The sequence below is a fragment of the Macrotis lagotis genome, chromosome 1 (assembly GCF_037893015.1).
Source record: "Macrotis lagotis isolate mMagLag1 chromosome 1, bilby.v1.9.chrom.fasta, whole genome shotgun sequence".
Taxonomy (NCBI): Eukaryota; Metazoa; Chordata; class Mammalia; order Peramelemorphia; family Peramelidae; genus Macrotis; species Macrotis lagotis.
In genome coordinates, this window is record NC_133658.1 from 316655006 (window position 1) to 316680382 (window position 25377).

The window sequence follows — 25377 nt, forward strand, 5'->3', positions numbered from 1 at the left end:
GGGAGTGGGTGGCGCTGGGGTGGGAGCTGGGGGGGGAGGTTGGCAGAGTTATCTCAGCCTCCCCCCCGGAGATCTCCTCTGTGATCCTGCTTCCTCCAGTCTCTCAGCTTTTTCCCCCCTTCTTGCTCATACACGATCCCACAAACGTGAGGGAGGAGAGGGGAAGGGGAGGAGGGAGCAGGAGGGAGAGGGAGGAGGACGAGGAGGAGGAGGGAGGGGAGGTGGTAGGAGGACGGAGCTGCCGGCAGAATGGGAAGTTTGACAAATCGCCCCGGAGGCAGGAGGAGGAGGGGGAGGCGCAGTCGGGCCTCCCCCTCCCCGGCCCCAGATGAGGTGCGCCTGGTTGGGGTGGGGGGTGGGGGGCAGAGAATTGGAGGTGGAGGGAGAGAAGGAAATCCGAGGATGGAGAGGAGGGGCAGAGGGGAGCCCTCGCTCCTCTTCCAGCCCGGGCCCCGGCCCTCCCCGGGGGGAGGGGGTTCACGGCATCCAGCGGGGAGGCGCGGACAGGCTGGCCGGCCCGGACGGCCGCAGCAGCCGCCGCTGCAGGATCAGCGGTCCTCAGAGCCGGCGGCGGGGCTGGAGCCGCGGCGGCCGCAACAGGCAAGCTTAAAGGAAAACGAGATGATCGTATCACTCAACTCGGCTGGGGGGGGGGGGGGGCGCGGCACCAAGCTCCCACCCCCACCCCCCCAGCCATCCCCAGGACATTCGCTCCTTAGCTGCTGGGGGGGGAGGGAGCTGAGCCTCTTCCCGGCCCCCTCCCAGTCCCCTCCCCTCTACTCCTCGCCCCCCACCGGGTGCAAGCTCCGACTCCCCTTCCCGCCCCTATCCCAGGATTGCATGCACCCCCCACCCCCTCCTCCCCGCAGCCGCCGCCGCCGCCGCAGCCGCTGCCGCCTTCCGCGGCCGCCCTGCCCCGGCCCCTCTGCCCCAGCTGCTGGCCCCGCTCACCCCTCCCGGGAGACCGCGGCTCTTCACTTTGCCGCCCCTACTACCGAGTCCCCGGGTCAGGCCTGGCCGGGCCCCACGCACCTCCCTTCTCCTCCTATCTCACCCCCTCCCTCCTTGGTCGGGCACTCTTCTTCGCCCGCTTTTGTCTAAAGGCCTGAAATCTGTCACGGCAAGTCCGATCGCCCCACAAGATGACAGTCAAACATTCATGAAAAGCAGTTTCCGTGAGAGACTGAGAGAGGGAGGGTAGGAGGACGCAGGCAGAGCCCAGGGAAGGGAGAGGGGGAAGCCCACGGCCGCAGCTCCTGCCCCCTCTCACCCCCTCCTCCCGCCCCGGCTCCTCCTCCAGGCCGCCCCCCCCCCCCGGGGCCCGAAATGGACACTTTCCCCAATTTCTTTTCCCGATAAACTTTCTTCCTACATAGGGGTTCAGGGGGTTGAGATGGGGCGACTCTTAAGTTTCCTCTTAATACTTTTACAATTAATGTCCCACTCTGCTACCCCCACTTAGACCTGCGCCCCTTCCCACGCCTTGGCTCCCAGTTACCCGCCCTCCCCGGGATGTTCCAGCCCCCACCTCCCACCCAGTGTCTGGGGGCTACTGGTAAAGAGGGAGCTGGAAAGGATCTAGCGGCGTCGCCCCCCCGAAGAGACTCAACATCCCAACCTTGTCCCTTCCTCGGGGCTCTCAGGGGGGGGTCTCCTACTGATGTCCCCTCCCTGCTTTCTGCACATCTTCTACCTCCCCAACCTCGCCTCCCCACTCCTCAGCCCTTTCTTCCCTTCATCACCAACCGGGGGTGGGGGTGGGGCAGAGAATAGGTTCGAGAAAGGCGATCGATTATTGATTGGAAGATTGGGGATCGATCAGGGGCCCGAGTCGTCTGCCCCCTCCCCTGGCCTGCCCGCCAGGGACTGTCACACCAACTCTGGGAGACGCGGGGGGTGGAGGAGGAGGAGGAGGAGGAGGAGGAGGAGGAGGAGGGCGAGTAACCGGGGGAGGAGGTGGAGGAGGAGGAAGAGGAGGAGGAGGAGGAGGCTCACTTACAGGCGGCGGGTGCGTGCGTCTGTCCGAGTTCATTTGTGCAATCCCGGGGCCCGGAGAGCGGAGCGCTGGCGGCGGCGCATCGATGCGCTGTGGGTTTGATTGCGTCTCCCTGGGTTTGCAATAATGCGCAGCCCGAAGGAGGGGACTGATTTCTGTTTCCAGTGCTTTGCGAACATGGACCGGTAGCTATGGCCAAGCACCTTCCCGGCCTGGCCGCCAAGTGCACTTTTTCCTGGGCCCCCGCCCCCTCCCACCCCCTGCTGCTTGCCTGTCTCTGCTTCTGCTTCTGCTTCTGCCTTCTCCCCTCTCTCCTTCTGCTTTCCCCGCGTGGGCTTGGGGAATCACTTAATGACAGTCCCAGCACAGCCGAAGCGTTCCTGCCTCTCCCCGGGGCCGCCGCCGCCTCTGGGCTTCAGGCTCCGGACTCCTAGCCCCAGTAGCTAAGCAGAGTCTGGTTGGTTGGTTCGTTGAGTTGCTTTTTTTCTTCCCTGAATCTTTTTTCTTTTTCTTTTCTCTTTCTTTTTTGTGTTTTTTTTAAGTTCACAGGGATGATTTTTTTTTTAAGTCAGAGAGAGTTAGTGATCTCACTTGGATGGAAAGAGCAAAGCAAAACTGCCCATTGAGTCCCTGTATTCAAGAGCAGGAGCGAGACCTGGGCTCAGTCCAAATAGCTTACTAGGTGCAGATGTGACCACGTCCTCCTGTCCTCTAAAGCCGACTGGACGCTCTTTCTCCCGCGCGCCCGAGTGTTCTTTCCAAGTTGCAGGGGCCGGATTCGGGAGCTCTACTAGCAGGGCTAAGGGTTGTGGGGCACTGCTCGTCTGTGCCTGAGGTTTGGGAGCTGAAGGGAGGAGTGGTTGTTCTTGCTGGGGGAATGGAAGAGGAAGGGTATGTTGGATTGTTTCGCTGTTTGTTGTTTTGAAAGCGGACCTTTAGGAAGAAAAAGTATAATCTTAACCGCCCTGTCCCCGGGGAAAAAAAGCTACAGTTGGGAGAAATGAAACATTTCTTGCAAACGAGAAAATGGTGAGTTGTCAGATGCCTCCTTGGCTGCCAAATTCTCTCAGCTCCCGTGTCTTTGTGACTTGCTGGTGTCTTCGCAGTCAGTTACTGGAGTCGCTCAGGAGAGTAGCGGTCTACGCCGTCTTGAAAGGTTTAAGTTGAGACTGTCTCCAAAATCCAATCTGTATATCAGGCTGCGTTGTCTGCATAGGGAATACTGAACTGAGATTTTTTTTTAAAGCACAATATCTTTCCAACGCTTTCTTCTTCGTCTTCTCTCTCTCTCTCTCTCTCTCTCTCTCTCTCTCTCTCTCTCTCTCTCTCTCTCTCTCTCCTCTCCTCTCCTCTCCTCTCCTCTCCTCTCCTTTCCTTTCCTCTCTCCTCCCCTATTTCTTCCCTCTCCTCTCCCCAATCTTTTCCCCTGTCTCTCTCCCTCCCCCCGTTCTTTCTCTGTCTCTATCTCACTCTTTCTCTAGGACTCCCTCCTTAGCTCCCTCACTCTCTCTGTCTCTCTCTGTTCTGGCTCCGCATGCCGTTAGATCCGCCCTAACATCTGTCCGTCTCACCATTAGCACATCCATCAGTGTCGCGCTGGCTGCACATCGCAGCGACAATACACCAGACACAACATGGACTGTGATTCAATACAAATAACTAGCATACTGAGCACCTTCTAACCAGGAAGGAGCAAGGAATGAAATCCCACGATTTACAAATGCTCCCACCTTCAGAAAAGCATGCCTTTGACACAGAATCGAACCTTGCCTCTTTTTCTTACTCCCCTTCCCCAGTTAAATTGTAGGGACCCGAATAGTTTTCTCGTGAGACTAACAGCAGAGATGGAAGGAGAAATGAGTGTTCAACTGCAGCGAGATGGATGAGCACTCGGGTTTCCTTCTGTCTCTATTTCTATGGACAGGGTGTGTGCTTGTTATTGGTGGTAGTGCATGGGTCGGATGGAGATAGCACCCAAACATATGCACCACCTAAAATGCAGGAAAGCTCTGCAATAGTTTGTAGCCTGCGGTTTTGATGCGTTTAAGTCCAAGTGAGAGAGAAGTACTGTGTTTGGTGTAGGACAATTGGGAAATTTTTCTGGAAATTCAAAACTAAAACTGTGAGGTATTTCCCTGCTTCTGCAAGCAGGTCAATTAAAAAGGGAGAGGGGGAATTGACTTAATTTTTTTTTAAAAGGACCTGGGGCTCCTTCTTTAACTTCCAACAGAAGATCTGTCTAGGATGAATTACAGTAAGAATTGTGTACTCTGAACTGTAACAATGCTAGAAGTAAGAAGGTGTGTAAAACTAATGTTGGCAATTTACATAATTTTTTTTAGAAAAAGGAAGGGCAGATCCTTATCGCCAGGAACTCAGAAAATATTATGAGTTTTCTGTTAGCATCTAGCCGAAAGTGGAAGAGCCAGCCGCTAACTGAGGGAATCACATCGTGAGGGTTTCCTTTCTTCCAATACCTTCCATCTTTCATTCTGTGCCTCCTTCTTTCTTTCCCCTTCCCTTTCCTTTTCATTCCTCCTCCCCTCCTTTCTCTTCCCTTCTTTCTTTCATCCTTTTTTCTTCTGTTTTTTTCTTCTTCATTGTCAGTACATCTGTTACTGATCAGTGAGTAAAATGTAATCGTGTTCGTTACAGGAGCATTAGCCTCCTGCTTTGCTTAGGTGGGTAATCCAAGAGGCTGGAGATTCAGTGTAGGAAGGTCAGGGCAAATCCCCCGCTTGTTGCCAAATAAAAGGACATCAAGTGCCACAACTTTTCGATTTTAGAATAGTTGAGTTTAACTCACTTTCTCCAAATGTACGAGGGACTGTGTGCATATTTCCTATCCAAGTGGCCCAGAAATGCTGGCTGTATCTACTGCAGTGATTAATTTACTGATACATGTTTAAGTAGAGAGCAAGAACTGCTTTCATTCATCCTAAAATGCGTAAAGGGGCTTGAAAGGAAGATGCCAGCAGATTGCAATAGGACTTCAGGCTTATGCTTCGGAGAAACGCGTAAGAAAATGCAAAGTTATGATGGGGGCTTTAAAAATCAGGTGTAACAGCCAAGTGTTTTAAGATCAGGGAAGTGAGCCAACCACCACAGACAGGATGTATCGTAGAATAGCGCTAATGCGCTGCTTTGCAATCCTGTGACTCTAATGTAAAAAGTTTCAACTTTCTGAAATATGCAACATTGAACTTTCTACCTTCCTTCAGAGTAGTAGCTTAATTACAATAATGGGGCTTAGTGACAACTCTCTAAGTAATCCTGGCTTTGCGTTTCTTTTAAACTCCAGTTCAAAAGAAAGGCAGGCACTAAAGGGTTAGGAGAGAACAAACTAGAAGGCAACATCTGTAAAGTCCAGTGTTGTGCATTGGTGACCGTAACAAACAGTGCACTGCAAACCTGCAGAACAGGGAGCCAGTCTGTACTTCTAGTAAGTGCATCATTTACAAGCATAGTGTATAAAATCGATGGCTACAGAAGTAGTCACCTACAAAACTCAGACCAGCAAAAAAGTCCTGAGCTCGCTGTCTCTTTGTTACTTGCAACTGGACAATTATTTAAAAAAGAACCTCTATAGTTAGGCAGCCTTCCTCCGAAGCCGACACTAAACCCCTGGGCTTTCTCATTCTTGTGAAACCTTTGAGCCCTTAGCTTCCAAAGCTGCCAGTAACCCAATCTTTTAAGTTCATCAAGAAACGTTTGCTCTTGTCACTAAAGTCATTTTTACCCAAGCCAACTTCACTGTGGAAGTCCACAAAAAAAGTAGAGAGTTTGGGAGAAAGTTTTCAATTAAATCAGCAGAACCTTCCCTAGAATGATGGGAGACCTAGATTTGATCAAGACAGGCTGACTATGGCAAACTGTTTCCATTGCCAGTTCTGCCAAATAACACATTCTAGCTACTGCTTCTGTTTCCAAAGGCTACGTTTAAGGGCATTGCTTTGAGCAAGCTTATCTGTCAAGTAGGGTCTGGTGTGTCCAGGGATTGGTGACATCCAGCTGGGCAGAACCTGCTTTTCTTTGGCATTAATGTCATTAATGCTTTGCCTAAGCATTCTCGGAGCCTACGTGAGCCCATCGGGTTGAGCCTCCGAGTCTGGGATCCAGGAGAAGGACTGAAGGACTTAAAATTTACCCCTGAAGAGTCGGCTAGTTTTCTGACACCTTGACATGAGTCAGTGAGGATTTGGCGGCCTTCTGCCCTCCAGGAGCCTGACACTATCTGACTTTGCCTTCCTACACTCTGGGGCCTCGGAGCCTAAAGCATCACTGCACTCGGCAATCATTGCCCCCATTCCTGGGAAGGGCAAGGGGAGGGGGAGGAAAGGAGGTCACTGTCGGATACCTGTTTCCTGTCCCTAGCTTCTATCCAGGCTAGGATACTTGAGGGAGGAGTTGAGGGGAGAGGACCAAGAACAGATAGCCTCTTCAAAGATCCGATTCAGAGGGGAAAGCATGCAAGGTTTGTGGGGAAAAGGCAGAAGCCTCACTGGCCGTCCAACCAAGAGGAGAGATTCGGCTCTCTTATCTTAAGGTTTAGATGCTAGAATGAGAGGCGGACAGGCCTAGTGCATCTTCACCATGGAGGCTAGGCACACTAGGCGTGGCTAGGAACAGCACTTAGAAACCTAGAAGAGTCTTTGCTTTCCTTTCTCTACACCGAACAGCCTTATTCCAGGCCCAGTTCCCCAGCCCCTCAGTCCTTGCCCCGCCCCGCCCCGTCTCTCCAGAGCTCACCACTAAGCTGCCAGGGACTGGCAGTTGGGGCCCCAGGTTTGCTAGGACTAAGCCACCTCTACCTTCCAAACTTTGGAAGTCCAGGAGCAGGAACAAAAGAGTGGAACTGGTGGGGCCGAGATGCGGAAGGCTGCTTGAGCAGAAGGTGGGGGAAAAGGGACTAGGACCCGCGATGAGCGTCTCCAAAAGGACAAGTACGCCCAGCCAGAGTAAAAGTAAGTCAAGGCCAAGGAAGCACGGGCCTCCGGAAGCCAGGGCTCTTCCTTTCCTCCGGGACAATAGGACCAGTCCCGCAAAGAGGAGAGCGGAGAACAAGTTGGGCAGGACGCTGCTGCCCCTGGGAAAGTGAAGGAGCACCGCTCCTGTAGTGCCGCTCACTGTAGGGTTCTCCAATCCCTGCTACCCCGGCTCCCAAACCAAGGCCCTCCCAAATCTAGAAGACATATATTTCTGAAAGATAGACGAAAAATCCGCCCCCCCCCCTTGGGCTCAGATCTTGCCCGAAAGTAAATTGTTTGGGTAAGTGCATTTACACAGCAGCGGAGTTTGTTTTTCTTATTCCAGTAGCTTTGTTTTAACGAACCAGATGTTTTGTCTGTAAATTCTCCAAAGGACTTTTACAGTTTTGACGTGAAATAAACCTTAGAAAACCAGAGTCGTATATTAACTCCACTTCTGCAGAACCTTTGGGATCCTTGGAAGATCGGATCGGGGAATCCGTGTTTGGAGGGGAAGAGAGAATTGAGGAAGGTTTCTGGGAGGTCAACCCTCGCTTCCGGGCAGGCTTCCCTCTTTCCAAAATCTAGCGTTTTGTATGGGGTGGGGCTTGGGAAAGAAGGGTTGGATCTCCACTGACAACTCTGCCTTTTCACGAACAGTGGGATGTGTTTATGTATATGAATGATTGTGTGTGTGCATTTGTATTTATTTGTCATAATGACTGTGCCGCTTAGTCACTGTGTGACCTTGGACAAGTCACTTCCCCTCCTCTAAGTCTCACTTTCCTCTCCTGCCAAATAAGGGGATAGGACTGAATGATCTCCAAGGTAACTTCTTGCTCGATCATTCTATGCCTTTGTAAAGCCCCAAAAGAGAAAACACGCGCATGAATGCGTGTGAGCGAAAATAACTTTTCTGTAGCCCCGGAGTTGAGTAATGCTCCGCTGGAGAAAGTCTCTTTTTCCGAATCTGTGCAGATCCCTAGACTACCCTGCACCCAGAAAGGACCAGAGTTTTTCCCATGGACTGGAGCCCCCAAGGGATGTAACTCAACCCTGCGAAGCAGGAACTGGCCCTCTATCCCTGTACCGCTGTCCCGGACGTAGCGCTTGGAGCCTGAGGGTTCTCCGCAGTGCGGGCTCTAAGAAAGGAAGCTAGAGAGCTCGGAAGAGCGTTCTGAACCCTAGAGATTTTCATATCCCCGCAAGCACCCCATCTGCTGCTAGCCCCGAAGAATCAGTGTATGCTTTCTTTCCCCACGGTCGTCCATTTCTGATCTCTGATCCAAAGGATTTCATTTGTATTTTGGATGGTAGGAGAGCAAAATCTGAAGTCATAAGACCTGTCTGACTCTACTATTGCACGCGTGAGAAGTCTTCTCACCTCTTTGGCTCTCAGTTTCCCTATCTGTAAAATGAGATTGATGCCTTACAGCTCTATTTCACAGTGATTCTCTGATTCCCAAAAAGGTTTGTTTCTAAGCCAAAAGCAAACAAACAAAATAAACTTTTCTTTGACCCCTTCTCATGTGTGGGTTTTTTTTTTGTTTGTTTGGGTTTTTCCCCCCTTCCTTCCTAGTACTGATTCTCAACTTTAGGCCTGCATAAAACACAGCTCACCTACACTGCTCCTTTTCTGAATTAAAAGAAATTTTAAAGAATTTTTTTAATGAGAAAAAGTTTATGGGACGATTTTATTTTACATGTTTACATATATACATATAATACATTCTTTGGATGTATTATTGATCTCCATATTGCAGCCTACAAGGAGCAGGTATGCACCAAGCTTATGCTGTGCACTGGCAAAATTATCCACACATGCAAACATACATATGTACATAATTCCAGCATCTGATTCAATCATCCTAGGAATTGCCTTAATTACCCACTAACTTAGTTGAGGATTCAGAAAACTACTGAGCTACCTAGACTTCTTACCTCTGGAAGTAAATTTCTAAAGAAACAATTGGTCTGAGACCTAAGGCAAAGCTATTTTGTAGGAACCCGAAGCAACTGCAACCCCAGACCCTAGGCGGTGGGGGAGGAGAGCTACTACTACCTCACTCTCCTTCCCTTCCATCTACCTCCTGGAATTCGAGCACCAGTTCAGCCTCTTAACTCATAGCAGCCCACTTCTCCCTTGGGCCCTGAGATAATGTAGGGAGTGATTTGGAGTCGTGCGGTTAGCTACAGAGCCCGGTTTGATGTCTAGCTCTGTGACTCAGGGCTCTAGGAAGTCCAAATCCAAGGGATTGTCCTGCCCCACTCTGGTTTTCCCAGAATTCCCTAAGGATTTCAGGTCGGCTTTGGACTTGACCCCTAGAATTGCAATGCAGACATGAACTAACTCAACTCTCACTCTCTTAAAAATTCTTTCCTTCTAATATTTTTATCTCTTCATTCGTCTTGCTCTTCTCTCCTCTGTTTTGTCCTTTCCTCTCCTCGTTTTTTTTCTGTCTCTGATTTCTCATTTTTGCCTCTTGACTTCATTTTTTTAACTTATGCTTTTTAAAAAAAAAAACTTTGTTTACTCTCTTGCATGTTCTTCCCTTCCTTTTTTTCTTCCTACTATCCCTCTCCAGTTCATGACTGTTTGTTTAATGAAAGCTCACATTTAAGAAGTCAGAACCCTCTATTCTTTTTCTCTCATAGCCTAGGAATGCCACCTGGGCTATGGAAGGGAGTGAAATAGGACAATGCTGAGTAAGATTGAAGGGAATGAAATAGATGGGAAGGTGGGAGAGTGAGGAGGAACAAAGAATTCATCAGTTGGCTCAAAATAAAATAAAAATTTAAGAAAATTCAAAACTGCCAACAAAATTCTCTAAGTAGCTGGTGTCTCAGTGCTGGGAGTTTAGGTGATGGCATTGGTAAATGGCTTCGTTGTCCAAAGAAAATATTACAAATGCTGCTGTCTCTACCACCAATCAGGCCCAGTTTTGCAAAGCTAGATGAGCTCCCTTCTCCTGTGCAGAGGGCAGGGCTATTTGCATGATAAATGGATCTCTGTGGAGGTAGCCAATGAAATATTCAAATGAGGCCAAGGAGATGGGATGGAGAGAGAGGGGTCCCCAGTGTCCTACCCTACTCCTGCCAAAAAAGGGGGAAGGACACAGCTCAAGGCTTCTCCCTTTAAAGCTGAAGTGACCCTTTATCAATAAACCTAGGGTTTTTACCTTGTTGCTACCAGTTTTTTTAATTAATTTATTTTTATTGTACCCAATCTGCCTTTTTAGGGGGAACTTTCATATTATCCCTCAACACTGTATTACCTTCTTTCTCTGTACTATCTAGACAACTGCAGGCCTTGGCCTTGTGTCAGCACCTAGGAAGGGCTTTGATCTAGGGAGCCTAACTATTTATACTGCCCTGAGACTAGGGAGTAGTAGAAGTAGTAAAAAAAAAAACAACTTAGTAAAAGATATTGGGACCTTGGACTGTGAACTACAAGCCTATCTACCTCCATTCTGGGATTCCACCCATCACTCCCTAGATCTCTGAAACCAGGTAACTTTAACCTCAGTTACAAAGAACTCAGTGTTAGGGAGGGAGCATGTTTTGGAATAGTTTGTCAAGCAGAAGTCTCTGGGTAGGACCTACAGAATAAAGTTTGACCTAACCAGGAAAAGGTTGTTCAGAAACATAACCTCATCTCATCATGTGTCCAGGTGAGCAGAAAGGTTCAAGAGAACTATGCACACATACATGCATATGCATTAGGGGTTAGGGAGAGGGGACACTTGTTTCCAAAAGTGCCCTCATTCTACTCTGAATGATAAGGGTGCCCAGAGTTAGTCTAGCACATAGCTTCATCTGAAATAGTGGATCACTCATTATTAAGGAAAAAGAGACAGAGAGAAAAACTTAATTTCTTACTGATTTTTGGTTTGGGGATTTGGTTTTTTTAAGGCTAAATTGGGTGAGGGAAAGGTTGATGGAAGCAGAAAGGGGCACAGAAGAGATCAAAGAAGACATAGATGTAGTTGGGGATAGCTGCTATTTCCCTTTCCTGCCTTAGACAAACAGATTCATATAAATCAGAATCAGAAAGGTACTGAACCAACCCTCCTGCTTCTCCCTTGCCTGTAGGATGAAATACAGTCTCCAGCATTTAAAACTTTTGTTACTTTCCTTTAATAACTTCATAATCCAACCAAAACAAACTTCTAGTTCTTCCCAGGAGTGGATATTACATCTCCCATTCTATATATCCACACAAACTATGTTTCATTCCTGCAGCCTTTTCTCTTTTTTAACTCTATCTCTGGATCTTGGCTCAGATCAAATGCCACCAACTCTTCAGACTCTTTTCTGACCCTTCCTCCTAATTAGCTAACGTTTTCTCAAATTACTTTGTTTATGAATTATGTGTGTATATGTACCTCACAGAATTTAAGTTCCATGAAGTCTTCATATCTGTGTTTGTGTCTTAAACTTTTTAGGAACATAAATGTTTAATTGAATACAATTATAATTCAGAGAGGAGAGTGACTTTGTCATCATCAGCATCACTGATATTTATATAGCATATTAAGGTTTTCAAAGTGTTTTATATCTGTTATCTCATTTGATCCTCATAATGATCCTGTGAGGTATGTAATGCTATTATTCCCATTCTACAGATTGGGAAACTGAGGCTCAGAATGACTTTGAATGATCACCCAGGTAAGTAGTCAAACCAGGCCTTCTGATTCTAAGACCAATGTTCTTTCCCCTATGCAAAGCTAAGTTTCTTTCAAATTTTCCCAGTCCAGCTAGGTTTTCCTGGAATAGAATTCCTTCCAATCAGGTCCCAAATCAGATTAGAGAGAGGACAAAGCCTAGTTTAGGATCAGGTTAAGAAAAGGTGAGTTCAGTTACCTACAAGATCTCTGCACTTTGCCATGTACAAAGCTATTTTTAAAGCAAAATATATTTGAAGTGCTAACTAAATCCTTAAGAAGGCCTGATATATTATCAATATTCTCTTCTCTCTACTCATACAGGGAACAGCATTATTTCTTCTAGTTAGTAGAGATGAGATCTGGGCCTGGACAATGCCTAGGGGTTGAATTTGTCACTATGCAAGGTAAGGAACCAAAAATCCTAGACATTTTTTTCATTCCAAAGAAGAGAAGACGAAACTATGCATTCAATGAAGGAAAGTGTGATTTTTGCAAATTGTGCATTCCTGATTCTAAATTTCTCCCTTCCCAAAGGTGGAAGAGGTCTTAGAGGTTTAGTCCCCTTAATTTACAAGCCAGAAAGGAAGTGACCTGCCAAAAAACATGCTGGTAAGTAAATAACAGCCTAAAAATATTAATTCACATTTTTGTTGTTTTTTTTTAAGATCTAAATTTAATACTTTCTTCTATTTGGCTCATATATTAATAGATACATTCTTCCTTGTGTCACTCTCTGACTACTTCATGTCCATCTCAGAAAGACCAGGAGTTCCTTTGGGGCAGAGAGCTGTGTCTTATCTTCATCTCTCCCTATAGCATCTGGCACAGAACTAGACACCTAGTATAGCTGGCCAGTAATGAAGTGGCAATTAATTAATTAATTGAGAAGCTTCAGTGTCAGTTTGCTGTCAAACAGTGAAATCTATCTGTAGGCTTCTTCATGAGGAAGAACTGATAGAGAGATAATAGACTCATAGACTATAGAGGGAATTGATTTTGACAATGATATTTTTCAATATTTACGTTTATTTCCATGAAGTAAATGAGTTTTGAGATAGAACATCGTCCTAACCATTAAATAAAATTTAATGACTGTGTTTATTAAGGAGACTCCATATATATTCTTTGTGTGGATGGAATAATTTACTGTGAGCTACCATATAGAATTATTTTCCATTCTGGTGTGTGTGTGTGTGTGTGTGTGTGTGTGTGTGTGTGTGTGTGTGTGTGTATGGGTGTATAAGTATTATGTTCATATACCCTTTCAGGTCTTTCAAAAAAGCTCAGCAACATTAGCTTCACCTGAGCACAAAGATTGGTACCAATGATTAATATGGAAACTTGAGCATGTTCAAAGTTCAGAAGGCAGGAAATACCCTTGATGTCAGCAGGGAGAGTTGAGAGGGTTGGTAGGGAGAAGGCCTCAAGTAAAGAGAATGGTACCTGAACTTTCCTCTGAAGGTTGAGCCTTTGCAGACCTTTAGAGGCCAGTTTCATGAAGTGTTTTCCCAAAGCTAGTTAGGGAAGGAGGCTGGTGATAAAGTGAGGCTGATAGTTCTGTTTTCCCTGTTAGTAGTGACTGGAGTTTGCACCATCCAGGTCAGATGTAAAGTGGAAGCTTAGAAAATCTGACACTCATCGATTCACTCTCTTTGTTCTAGTGTCATTTATATACACGAGAGAGGAAAGAAATGTGACTTCAAAATTGCAATTAAACCAGCTCCTGAGCAGAAAGGCCTTTCTTTAGATATCTGTGTCTATCAAATCTCTATTGCATCTCCAAAGGAAGTTCATTCACAATTTTTGAATTAAAGCAGATAATGTAAATATTTCACACCTCTTGACTGTAAGTCATTTACAATTACCCATGTACATACCTAAATGTCATCTTACAGAGCCCCTATCATTTTTGGTCTGGTCTCTGAAAGAATGGCGATTTTTCTAATGTTTTAAAAGTATTAACTTCCTTTCAAACATTCTTTAACCTTTAATGTTTTGTAACTTGATGAAAAGGTCATTTTGTTCAGAGGATGCTGCTGTTCCATAATTGTGCAGCTCTCAGGGTAAGTTCCATTCAAACTCTAGGCTCTTTAAGAGAAGATTTTATATTTGTATATACATATATATATATATATATATATATATATATATATATATATATATGTATATATGTGTGTGTGCGCATGAATGCATGTAGATACACATGTGAATTGATGCATATATACATGCTTACATGCTTGCATTTGTATATACACATATAATATATAGGTTATAGATATTCCTTAGGTATTCATTAAGATAAGCTGCAAATATTTGAGATAGCTAAACTTTATCAATTTAATCTTCACAAGTATATTTTATTATGGTTTTAATCATTATATGGACATCTTAGAATTCTAAACTAATGTTCTCTCCAAACTCTTTGTTACATTCTCCTTCCTTCTTAAACAGAGGCTACTCAAAATCACTTTTTAGGATGACTCAGGATCCTCCTCAAGGATTTCCATTCTTTTCAAAACTTAAACAATCTGAGGTACTCAAAAGTTAGAGAGGTGGCAGCTCCTTTGTTAAGTGATGACCCCAGACTGAGAAGCTCTATTATTCTGTTTCCACCTACATTGCTGTTATGTCTTAGCTATTATTTCCTTGGTAGTCTGTGAACCTGCCTGAGTAACAAGGTCTTTCCCTATTTATCCCATATGTTGTTTCGAATTTGGCTAGAGACTGAGAGACCAGGTTTGATAGAAATTGTGACTAAAGAGTAAATATACTCTTGAATAAGGACTGAGTGTAAAATGTAAGAGCTTCTTTGGACTATGATATCTATTTTCTTTATTCTTTTCCTGCTTTTCAGCTGTGTTCTAGACAGGGAAGGTTGTCAGGTAAACAACTTCTGCATAAGTGAGATGTTATTGTGTATAAACTGCACCTCAAATCAACTTGGAAGTAAGCCAGAATTAAGTATGGAGTAGGAGAAATAACATTGTTATTTTGGGGTTGTGTAGCCAGACCTGTAAATCAAGTGAGAAATGCCATTTTTAGTCGGATACCGGAGCCTGGGCAGCTTGCTGGGGTGACAGAAACACTTAGATAGGGCTGTTACAACACAGGTATAATCTGTCATTTTCTGACTTTCAAATTGTAGGCAACACATTATCAACTACTCAAATAAGTGAAAGTTTGTGTATGGGATCAGGGGTCAAGGGGGGTATAGGGAGTAGTTTCTGTTACTAAAATCCCATAGTTTCAGTTTCTTGACTTGAAATTTGGTGCTAATTTAAGCAGCATATTAGACAAAAGGCAATTTGCACTCACCAAATTGGAGATGATAACCTGAGACCATTTCATCCAACTCCTTCATTTGGGTTTTAATGGAGGAAAAGAATTTCAGAGTGGATGGGACTTGTCCAAAATCACCCCTTAGGTGTGTGAGGGGAGGGGGAAAAGATTAGAATGCTGGCCAATGTTCTTAGTATTAGCCTCTTTGATCTCAGGGTGTCAAATGATTCCCCACCAAAGGGGCACCTCTCTAAAGTAATGGAATAGAGCCAAGAACAGAAAATAATTCAGAGTGGTCTGTGCCCCTAGAGCTGTCTACTTGGCTTTCACAGAAAGTGTCTTCACTGCTTTCATTTCACTGCCCATTCAGTAGCACTGTCCCATTTCAAACATCCTGAGAATATGTTTAATTAGAATTTGGCTATACAATCTCTTAAAATAAAACCTAAGCAACCAGCTAATTATATTGCTCAGCATTCTGTTGCAAACATATACTTTTTAATAAAACACTTTTCTAACTAAAGAAATCCCTAGAGATACAGATCCTCATTTATAAGAAGTTCCCTAAAGGGAGTTAAAGGAGAGGCTGGCTGCTTTATAAAGAAAGAGGCCAGAAGAAGGTGTTTTTGAGCAGCCTTTAAAAAAATAATCTAATTCTGTGGGTGAGATACATATATTTTAAATATGCAATTTTAAAAAAATGGCCTGTATTATTCTCTTTGTTGTTATTGTTGCTGCTGCTGCTGTTGTTATTGTGTGAACATGCTTTGTTTTGTTTTGTTCATTTCCCTCTCTATCACTGTAACTTATGTACATGTCTTGCATTCTGGTATTTTCAGAAGCATGATCTTTAAATAAACAAATGATTTTCAAATGCACTTCATCTCAGGTTGTTTCTCCCTCTCTTCCTTTCTCTCTATATGAATAACCAACCCCCTCTTCTTTAATGTACAAAGCCTGCAGTAAAGTGAGGTTGAGGCAAGGAGTAGGGATGTACTGTATTTGATCACTGTCCTCTGTCCCCACAGCTGGGGAGATGTGTGTGTGGGGAGTAATTGAAGCCACTTTGCCAGCTTAATGCCAGTCTCTATAGTTTTTACACAGCCTGAGCTGGGAGGCTTGCCTGCATGAGGACTGGATCCCACAGTGAAGGTATGGGAAGTGTGAGTTATACCATGCCAGGGAGCTCTCAGCTCATAGGGACTGTGCTTCTTGGAAATGCATGTCCTTTCAAGAGATTGGGCTACACAGGCATCTCAGTGTGGTGAGGGGGCTTGTTAATTGGAATAAAAGGAACAAATTGTCCTGCCAGAAGCAAGGCGTAGAGAAACCTTATAGAAGTAAAAAACATTGCTAGCCAGGGAGTGAGAGCTAGTCTTTGAACAGGAAAGTGAATGAACCAAGGTGCTAAAGGGAGCATTTGCGTTGGTGTGACATTTACAATGGATTTTCTACTTTGAAGTTGTACACCAGGACAGAGAAGGCCTAGATATTTTTAATGTTCCTTGGAAATGGTGAGGACAGACTTTCTAGTCCCCAAAAAAGAGTTCATTTAGTTTTCCTTCCACTTTCTACTTCCATAAATATATTTTTACCTCTCTTGATTTTGACTGACAAGATAGACAAATAAGGGAATTTCCTCCATTCCCAGGCAAGATTAGAAGGAACTACTGAAGTCCCTCCCTTAGGCAGTGAATACACTATGGGCTGCTGATAATATTAATAACATATATAAATATATGGAACATCAGAGTGAGAGAAAGCTCTTTTTTCACAAAAACTCCATGAACTAGGTAGCACAATTATTAATCTATTTTCACAGGTGGGAAACAGGTTCTCAGAGGCAAGTATTTTGCCCAGGGTAAAATAGTTAAGCCTTTGAGAATCTGGATCTGAACCCCAGTTTTTTGACTCAGAGACTGGTGCTCAAGTTATGTGAGAAAAAGAAGAAAAAGGAGATGAAAAGGGAGGAGAAAGAATAAGAAAGAAGAGGAGGAAGAGGAAGAGAAAAACGGAGAGGAAGCATGATGATGATGATGACGATGATGATGATGGTGATGATGACGATGATGATGATGTTCGTTATAATTATGAAAGAGAGGGAGAAAGAGAAAGATGAGAAGAAAGATTTTGAGATGGACCTATATAGTCATTTGTATGGGGTGAGTCCCACTGTGGAAAGTCTCCAATGATGAAGATATGCAATTCCTATAATCTGTAGATTGCATTTTGATTTCCTAGAACCTGTAATCTGAGGCATTGATCAGTTAAGCTACTCATCCCCATTGACAGAGCTAAATTTGTCAGAAGCAAAACTTGAACTCAAGTATTTCTGACTTCAAGGCCAGTCCTCTAGCCACTATTTCATGCTGCCTCTTTGAAAGTAATAATAAAAGCTGACACATCTATGCCTTTTTTTTTCAGTTTATAAAGTACTAGAATATATTATCTTATCCCATCCTTATGACAACCTTGTTGGGGAAGTGACTGTAAATATTATTATCCCTCTATTACAAAGGAACAAATAACCTCACCAACTAGATGACCCTATATGTTTTATATTTGTCCATCTTGAACATTATAAAATCCTCCCCAACTCCTTGCATGTCTATTTCATTTTCTTTCTATTTCTTGTTATAGAAATAGAAATCAAATCAACATTATCATTACTTCTAGACTCTTTGTTATTCCTATGATCTACCTGGAGACAAAAATTCTTTGCCCTGGAAATCATTCTTCTTTATATGTGCTGTTCTCCTATTAAAAAACGATCTCTTTGAAGACTTGATTGTCTTAATTTTTCTTTTTATCCCCAACAGAGAAGGTGTTTGTACATAGAAGGTGTTTAATAAATGCTTTCTATTATATTCCATTCTTTTCATATCTGTTCCCCATTTCCTCACATATTTTATATTAGATCAGTAGATGCTACTTTGACTATTAAATTTCTCCCCCAAAATTATTAGAACCTACTTACGTACCATTCTACTTCAAGTACAAACTACATGAAGTAACCTGAAACACAGACAAAGCAATGAGGATATTTAACTATGACTCTTCTAAGATAGATTCTTTGAACCATCTCCAATTCTACTTTTACTTCTTTAAACTTAAGACCAGTGAAAAAGGACAGCATGTCTTTCAGATTTATATATGTAATCTAGTCTGGTCTGACCATGCCCAATTTGTGTAACACAGAAACTTTCATCCTTGCTTCCTTTGGCCACCAGCATCTTTAAAACTGGTGAGACTTGAGCCAATTGGTTTTTTGTTCGGTTGGTCAGTCAGTTGGTTGCTTGGTTAAAGTTTGTTTGGGATTTTTGTTTGGCTACTCTTTGTGTGTGTGTGTGTGTGTGTGTGTGTGTGTGTCTGTCTGTCTGTCTGTTTGTCTCTTTCAGGCTTTCGGTCTTCCTTTGTGTCTGTCTGTGTCTGTTTCAGTTGTTCTTTTTTCTAGCATCTAGCATATTCTCTTTTCTGAGCTCCTATCTGCTTCATTCTAAGGGGGATCCTACTTCATGCAAAATATGGGCACAATGAATTGAACCAGTAAGGAAAAGAAGAATTTGCTTTCCCTTTCTCCATTTCTTTTTTGCTAGCTCTGAGAAATGGGCCAGGGGGTATTTGTTTCTATTCTATATTGTTTGTGCTCCTCAATTTCAGATACTAGAGATGATTCACAAGAGGCCAGGAATTTGAGCCATATTATCTTGGACCCAGGATTGCAGACAGTATGGTGTATTCAGTCAAACTGGCATGGAAATCCTGAGAAGCCAGAGTACTTGCTACTCAAACCTGAGGTGGACTTGAAACTGAGACTGTGTTCTATAGAAACTGAGCTAAATTTTGGACCTAGGGGAGTAAATTTGTATTTTGTATATTTGTGATTATATCTTCTGAAATGTGTGTATATATATATATATATATATATATATATATATATCTGTGTAAAAACTAATCTGACCATTAGTGGTTAATGAAACTGGGTTGCAAAGGGATAACCCCCTTATACTTGGGGAGGGGCAACCATGGATGGTGCAGCCATTTGGAAACACTCCTCTTATATCTCTTTAAAGGAATTCTACCAACCCTCAGCTGGGGGGCAGGGGGGAGTCAGGTAAGATTTGGTACATCCATGTATATTCTACAACTCTTTCTTTTGAAAGATAATTCCTCAATTGGAGGGACCATTTTATGTTGTGTCCAGGCTATGCTCACTTCATTCTCAGTTCTACTCTTCTACTCTACTTCTACTCTCCAGATTTCATTTCCTCCCAGTCCTGTTATTTCTCCACCCTCCCTTTCTAGCTCCCTTCTATATGTTGTTCTCCTTTCTTAGAGAATAGGGACTTTTTTTTTTTTGCTTGGGTTTATATCCTCAGCATGTAACATGGTATCTGGCACATTATCAGTACTTAAATACATACTTTTACCTATCTACATCTCAATGATATTCTTCATGCAGTCTATAAATAATAAAAATGACAATTCATGAGTATCAATACAGTTTTTAAAGTTCTTTCAATTATATATATATATATTCTATTATTAGCATAAAAAAAGAGAACTCTACAACCTAGCTCATTTCCTTAAAACAGCCTTGGATCACTAGCAAGTCTTCTCTTACATTTCTATAGAACATTATAGTCACAAGGCATTTTACATAAATTATTCAATTCTATTTTCACAATAGCTTTGAGAGGTTGATAATATAAGTAGTATCATCCCCACTGGACTGATGAAGAAACTGAGGCTAAGGTATTTGTTTTATCTAGTAAAGTTTTATCTAGGATATTAAACACAGATTTCCTAGCTCCATGTCCATGGTTTTGTAATTTTTTTCATTTATATCATTCCATAAAGTGGTCAGAAATTATCAGACAGTCCATTTTCATATTTAAATCAGTCAATTCTAGGGTAGGGGGCCAGAAACTACCATGAAAGACAATATGGCAAATTCCTAGGAACTTAGACCTGAATCAGAGCAGCCTTGCTTGTCAAGAAACAGCACTTGATAATATTCATTGTGACAGGAGAATATGGCCAGTAGCATCTTCACTTAAATGGGGAGACTCTATCCATCCCTCTCCCCCTCCCCCTTACTTAATCCTGTCACAAAGAGCTGTCAAGGAAAGCACTTTCTCTGTTCTCAGGGTACCACCAATGTTAATTATTCTTAGCTAACTCAATCATCATTTTCACCCTGACACAATTTTCTTTCCAAAGAAAGAGCAACATTTCTTACCGCCCCCAATGTAAATTTCTCCCACAATATATTTCTAAAATAGCCACTCCTGGATGGTGGTAGCTGGCAGGGAAATTCTCTGATATGCTTTGCCTGCTTACATAGCTCTAGCCAACTCTTCAAAACAGAGGAGCTTATAAACTGGCCAACATTGGCTTTCTTTGAATCTAGTTCTTTAAATTTTTTCATTCTTCCATGACCAGCTCTACCTCTTCCCTATCTATCCTCTAATCCTAACATTTTCCCCTTCTCCTCACTACAATTACCCTTCTCTTTCTTTCCAGTATTTTTTCCTCCATGTCTCTTCCTTGCCCCTTACCCATCACCCCTTTCCCCCCATTCTCAAGTCTCTACTTCTTTCTGTATCCCATCCCTACCCTCTATTTCTCCATTTCCCATTGGTTGCATGCTTAATCTGAAACTATTTGGCATCTGTCACTGATTGGGGTTTTTGGAGGCTATCAGGGATATCCAAGCTCTTCTATGCTTTACTCACACTGGCCAGTGGCATAAATAATATATGGAACTATCAGAATCTTCTCTCTTCTAAACTATTTCTGGGGAGCGAGTAGATTTTCATTTTGGGTGATGTCTTCTTCTTTCTTTGTCACTTAACTTTATTTCCAATATCTTCATCATTTTGATTGCTCACCCAGTGTCCTGGCACCAGTATCCTGAGTCTGCTTTCCTCTTCACACTGTTTAACATCCATTCCCACATCTCCCCACCTATTCTTAAGTATCAATCAGATAATCTTAAAAAGTTGGCCTATTGCTGCATGTTTTCTTTAGAAGGAGGGTGAGAGGATTTACATACAGGTTATATATGTATACATATATGTATGTATGTGTATATATGTAAATTAGAGAGACAGAAAGCTATAGTAGAAATAGCACTGGACTGGGAGTTAGGAAATCTGGGTTATACTCTCAGGTTTACTAACGATTAGCTATGAAACATTATCTCATTTTGCACTTCAATTTCTTCATATGTAAAATATATTGGATTTCATGGTCCCAATATACCCAATGAAAGAGTCTGAGAAAAAGTATATATCCTTGATGAATTAATATTTCTTGGTCCACATGAACTATATGTCAAGAAACTTGAGAATGTGGTTACTGAGTCACAAAGATGGAGAATAAGAAGGGAGAATAACAGTTTGCCAAGAAAAGGAAGAAAATAACATTGGCAAACTATAGGCCACTGAGCTTGACTTAGATTTCTGAGAAACTTTAGAACTGTTTATTGAAGAAATAGTGTATCTTATGCTTTTCTTATGAAAAAGAGAAATATGAACTAAACTTTTATGTAATTAGATGGACCCTGAATTGGATGAATGACTGAAAAAGTCAATAATGATTCCATGTTATCTTGGAAGGTCTCCAATGGAGTGCCCTGGGCATCTCTGTTTGGCCTTGTGCTGTTGAGCATTTTTAACAATGATTTAGATAAAAGTATAGATTGTATACTCAGTAAATTTGCAGATGACACAAAGTGGAGGAGGTTAGCTAATATACTTAATGACAGTCAAGATCTGAAAAGATATTGACAAGTTAGAACATTGAGCTGAATTCAATCAGTTTGAGTTTCATTTGAGATTTAAGTAAAGTTTTAAACTTGGGATCTAAAAACCTACTCCAGAAATTCAAGATGGGAAAGACATACTTAGACAGAAATTTGTCTAAAAGCAATCTAGAGAGCCTAAGAAACTGAATAGTTGGTTTGAGGGAGCAGTTTAATAAATAATCCAAAGGAACACATTCACTATTAGGCTGCTATAAGAAAGATAGAGCTTTCAGGAATAAAGAGGCAAGCAATCCTTTGTATTTGTCCTGGTCAGGCTTCATGTGAAATACTATATTCAGTTTTAGTGCTACCTTATAGGAAGAAAATTGACAAGTTGGAGACCATCCAGAAAAGAATAAAAATTTTGGTGAATGTTTTGTATCTGTGACATATGAAGATTGGTAAAAGGGACTGAGAATTTTTAGCATAGAGAAGAGAAGATTGTGGAGTTCTTGATAGCTATCTTCAGAAATTTGTAAAATTGTCTTAGAGAAAAGGGATTAGGTATATTATTTTTTATTTGACCCCAGAGAACAGAATCAGGAGCAATAAATCAGGAAGGATTTATTAAGGGGCGGCTAGGTGGCAGAGTGGATAAAGCAACAGCCTTGGAGTCAGGAGTACCTGGGTTCAAATCTGATCTCAGACACTTAATAATTACCAAGCTGTGTGGCCTTGGACAAGCCACTTAACCCCATTGCCTTGCAAGAAAACAAAAAAACAAAAAAAATTTTTAAAAATTAAAAAAGAAGGATTTATTAAGTATCTACTATATGCTGGGCCTTGAGAAAGGCACTAGGAACACAAAGAAAAAAATTAAACAGCTCCTGCCTTCACAGAGCTTATATTCTATTGGGAGAACAACACATGTAGTTGTTGCTGTTGTTCACTTGTGTCTGACTTTTTTGACCCCCATTTGGGTTTTTTTGGCAAAGACATTGTAGTAATTTTCTATTTTCTTTTCTAGCTCATTTTACAGGTGAGGAATGGAGGCAAAGTGATTTGCCCAGGGTCACACAGCTAATAAGATTTGAATTCATGAAGTCAGGCTTCTTGACTTCACGTCAGGCACTCTAACCATCATGCCACCTAATTGCCCACATATATAGCAGTAAGTACACACACACACACACATACACACACACACATATATATATATATATATATATATACACACACATATATGTGTATTATATATACTATATACATTATATATAAATATATATTATATATACATATACATATACATATACATATATATATATATATATATATATATATATATATAAAATATGATATGAGATAATATAGGGAGAGTAGTAAGGAGACACCAGTAGCCTGAAGGGAGGAAGGAAAGGTATCTTGTAGGAAGGGGTGCTTGAATTGAACTTTGGCAGGAAACTAGGGATTGTTAGAGCCAGACAGGAGGAGGGAATGGTGTCCAAGCATCTGATGCAAAAACTGGAATATGCAATGATGTATAGTGCAAAAATGAGGGACTGAATGAAAGGGACAAGAAGTAGGTCAGTTTGGTTAAACCTTTGTAATAGGGTGTAATCCAAAACAAAGATATTGGAAAAACTCCCAGGTAGACCAGAACTACATTAAAATTTAATTGGGAAATATTTAGCAAAACAAATAAAAATATAATGCTACTTAGATAAGGCTAATTTGTAACTTTCAAAATCAATATGTGATATGTTATATTTGAGTTTCAGGCCACTCTTCTATACTATGTCTGGAAAGGTAAGCTTGTCAAGGGGCTTACATCTGAAACAAAGGCATTTATATTTGATCAATTTGACATTTGGGAGCACTCCTGAAGCAGGAGAGAGTCATGGTTAGACCTCTTGAAAAGAGATGAGTTCAGGATTCATTGAAAGCAAGTGTGTTCAACCCATTGCCTACAACTTGAGTGTGGCCCTCAAAGCTCATTCATGTAGCATGATTACATTTTATAAATACTAAATTCTATATGCAGCCCTTGACAAGTTTTTGTTGGCTGATGAGGCCCAGAAGAATTAAAAGATTTAGGTTTGGATTCTAAAGAAAACAATTGCATAAAAGTGGAGTAGATTGACTTGGAGGTTTTAAGTTCTTAGGCTTAGGTCTTCAAGTTTGAACTGGTTGACCATTTACCATCTTGTATAATAAGGGCTTCTCTGGCTAAATGAGTGCTGAGGTCCCTTTCAAGCCTACATCTCTTGATTCTCTATCTCTAAAGGCTCTGTCATGCTGGAGAATTTTCCTATACTTTAACAAGATCCTTGAGTAAATAGATACTAATATTTACTTTTGTGGTAGGTATTGCAGGATACTTGGGATTTTTAATCAGGTAAGGATGAAGGGAGAGAAGTCAAGAGTCAGACCAGTGTATGTAGAGGAAGAATAATACAACCATTATTTCTATGGTGATTATATTTTTTTATTTATTCTTTTATTTTTTACTCAATTACATGCAAACACAATTTTTAGTATTCATCCTTTGCATGTTTATGAGTTCCTCATTTTTTTTAGGTTTTTTTTGCAAGGCAAACGGGGTTAAGTGGCTTGCCCAAGGCCACACAGCTAGGTAATTATTAAGTGTCTGAGACCGGATTTGAACCCAGGTACTCCTGACTCCAGGACCGGTGCTTTATCCACTGCACCACCTAGCCGCCCATGAGTTCCTCATTTTTCTACTGTCCTCTCTTCTCTCTTCCCTTCTCCCTCCCCATGGAAGCAAACAATCTGGTAAAAGTTATACAAGTACATTAACATATTTCCATATTAGTCATGTTGTGAAAGAGAAAGTAGAACTAAGGGGGAGGGGAAAATCATATCATGATTATTTTAAGGAGACTAAAACTTGGAGGGGCTCTGATTTTCAACTTCCTTTGAACCTTATATTCTCTGGAAATTGTTACTATTGCCATCTATTGAAACTTCCATTTCTAAATATCCATTTAAGACATTTCTCATCAGTTCCCTTATGTTCCATGGTATGTAATATCATGGTGACGTGAAACATCACAGAGAACCCTGGTCTGGGCATTTGGGAGGCAAGTCATTCCTATCTCCAAGGTCATTGCTGTCTATCTATTACATCATCTAGGTTACCATCTGTAGACTGAGGATGTTAGACAAGATGACCTCTCAAGCACCTTTTAAATTGAGACCCTGAAAATGCAACCTATACAGCATTGACTTTTCCTTGACAAGAAATGAAGCAAGGTCTACCAGCTGTTTCCTTTAAAGCACTGCTCTATGACAGGGCTTGATTTTGTCAGTAACAGAAACAAGTTGGTGTTTCTGAGAGTGACTGAAGATCCTAATTTAATTGGAAAATTACTTGAGTACCCCTATGCACTACACACAATGAGGGTCATATCTTCCCATCTCACAGTCAGAAGGAAGAATGTATTTTAGCTCAGGCTTAACAGAAATTTAATGCAATATTATTTTGGATATTATCCATTTGACACAGCCAGTATTTCTTAATGTTTGGGTAAAGGAACAAGGTGTTCACTGTGTACACCATCTAACCAAACAGAATACTTTCTAGGTAGTACAGCATTCCTCCCCATGTTACCGTCTTGTGGGTTGGTAGTCTGGTCAGGGAAGAAGCAGATAGCGGGGAGCAGCTGCTAAGAGCAACAATTGACAAAGCAGGAAATC

The 25377-nt window shown here is 42.3% G+C and overlaps 1 long non-coding RNA gene across 1 annotated transcript in view; it reads left to right on the plus strand.

Moving 5' to 3' along the window:
* The first annotated feature begins 2202 nt into the window (after positions 1-2202).
* The window catches only part of LOC141505546 (uncharacterized), a 79969-nt gene continuing 56794 nt past the window's right edge, over positions 2203-25377 (plus strand). Inside the window, exons 1-2 of the long non-coding RNA XR_012473624.1 lie at positions 2203-12034; positions 12165-12239. This is a non-coding gene — a long non-coding RNA (uncharacterized LOC141505546). The remainder of the gene's footprint in view (positions 12035-12164; positions 12240-25377) is intronic.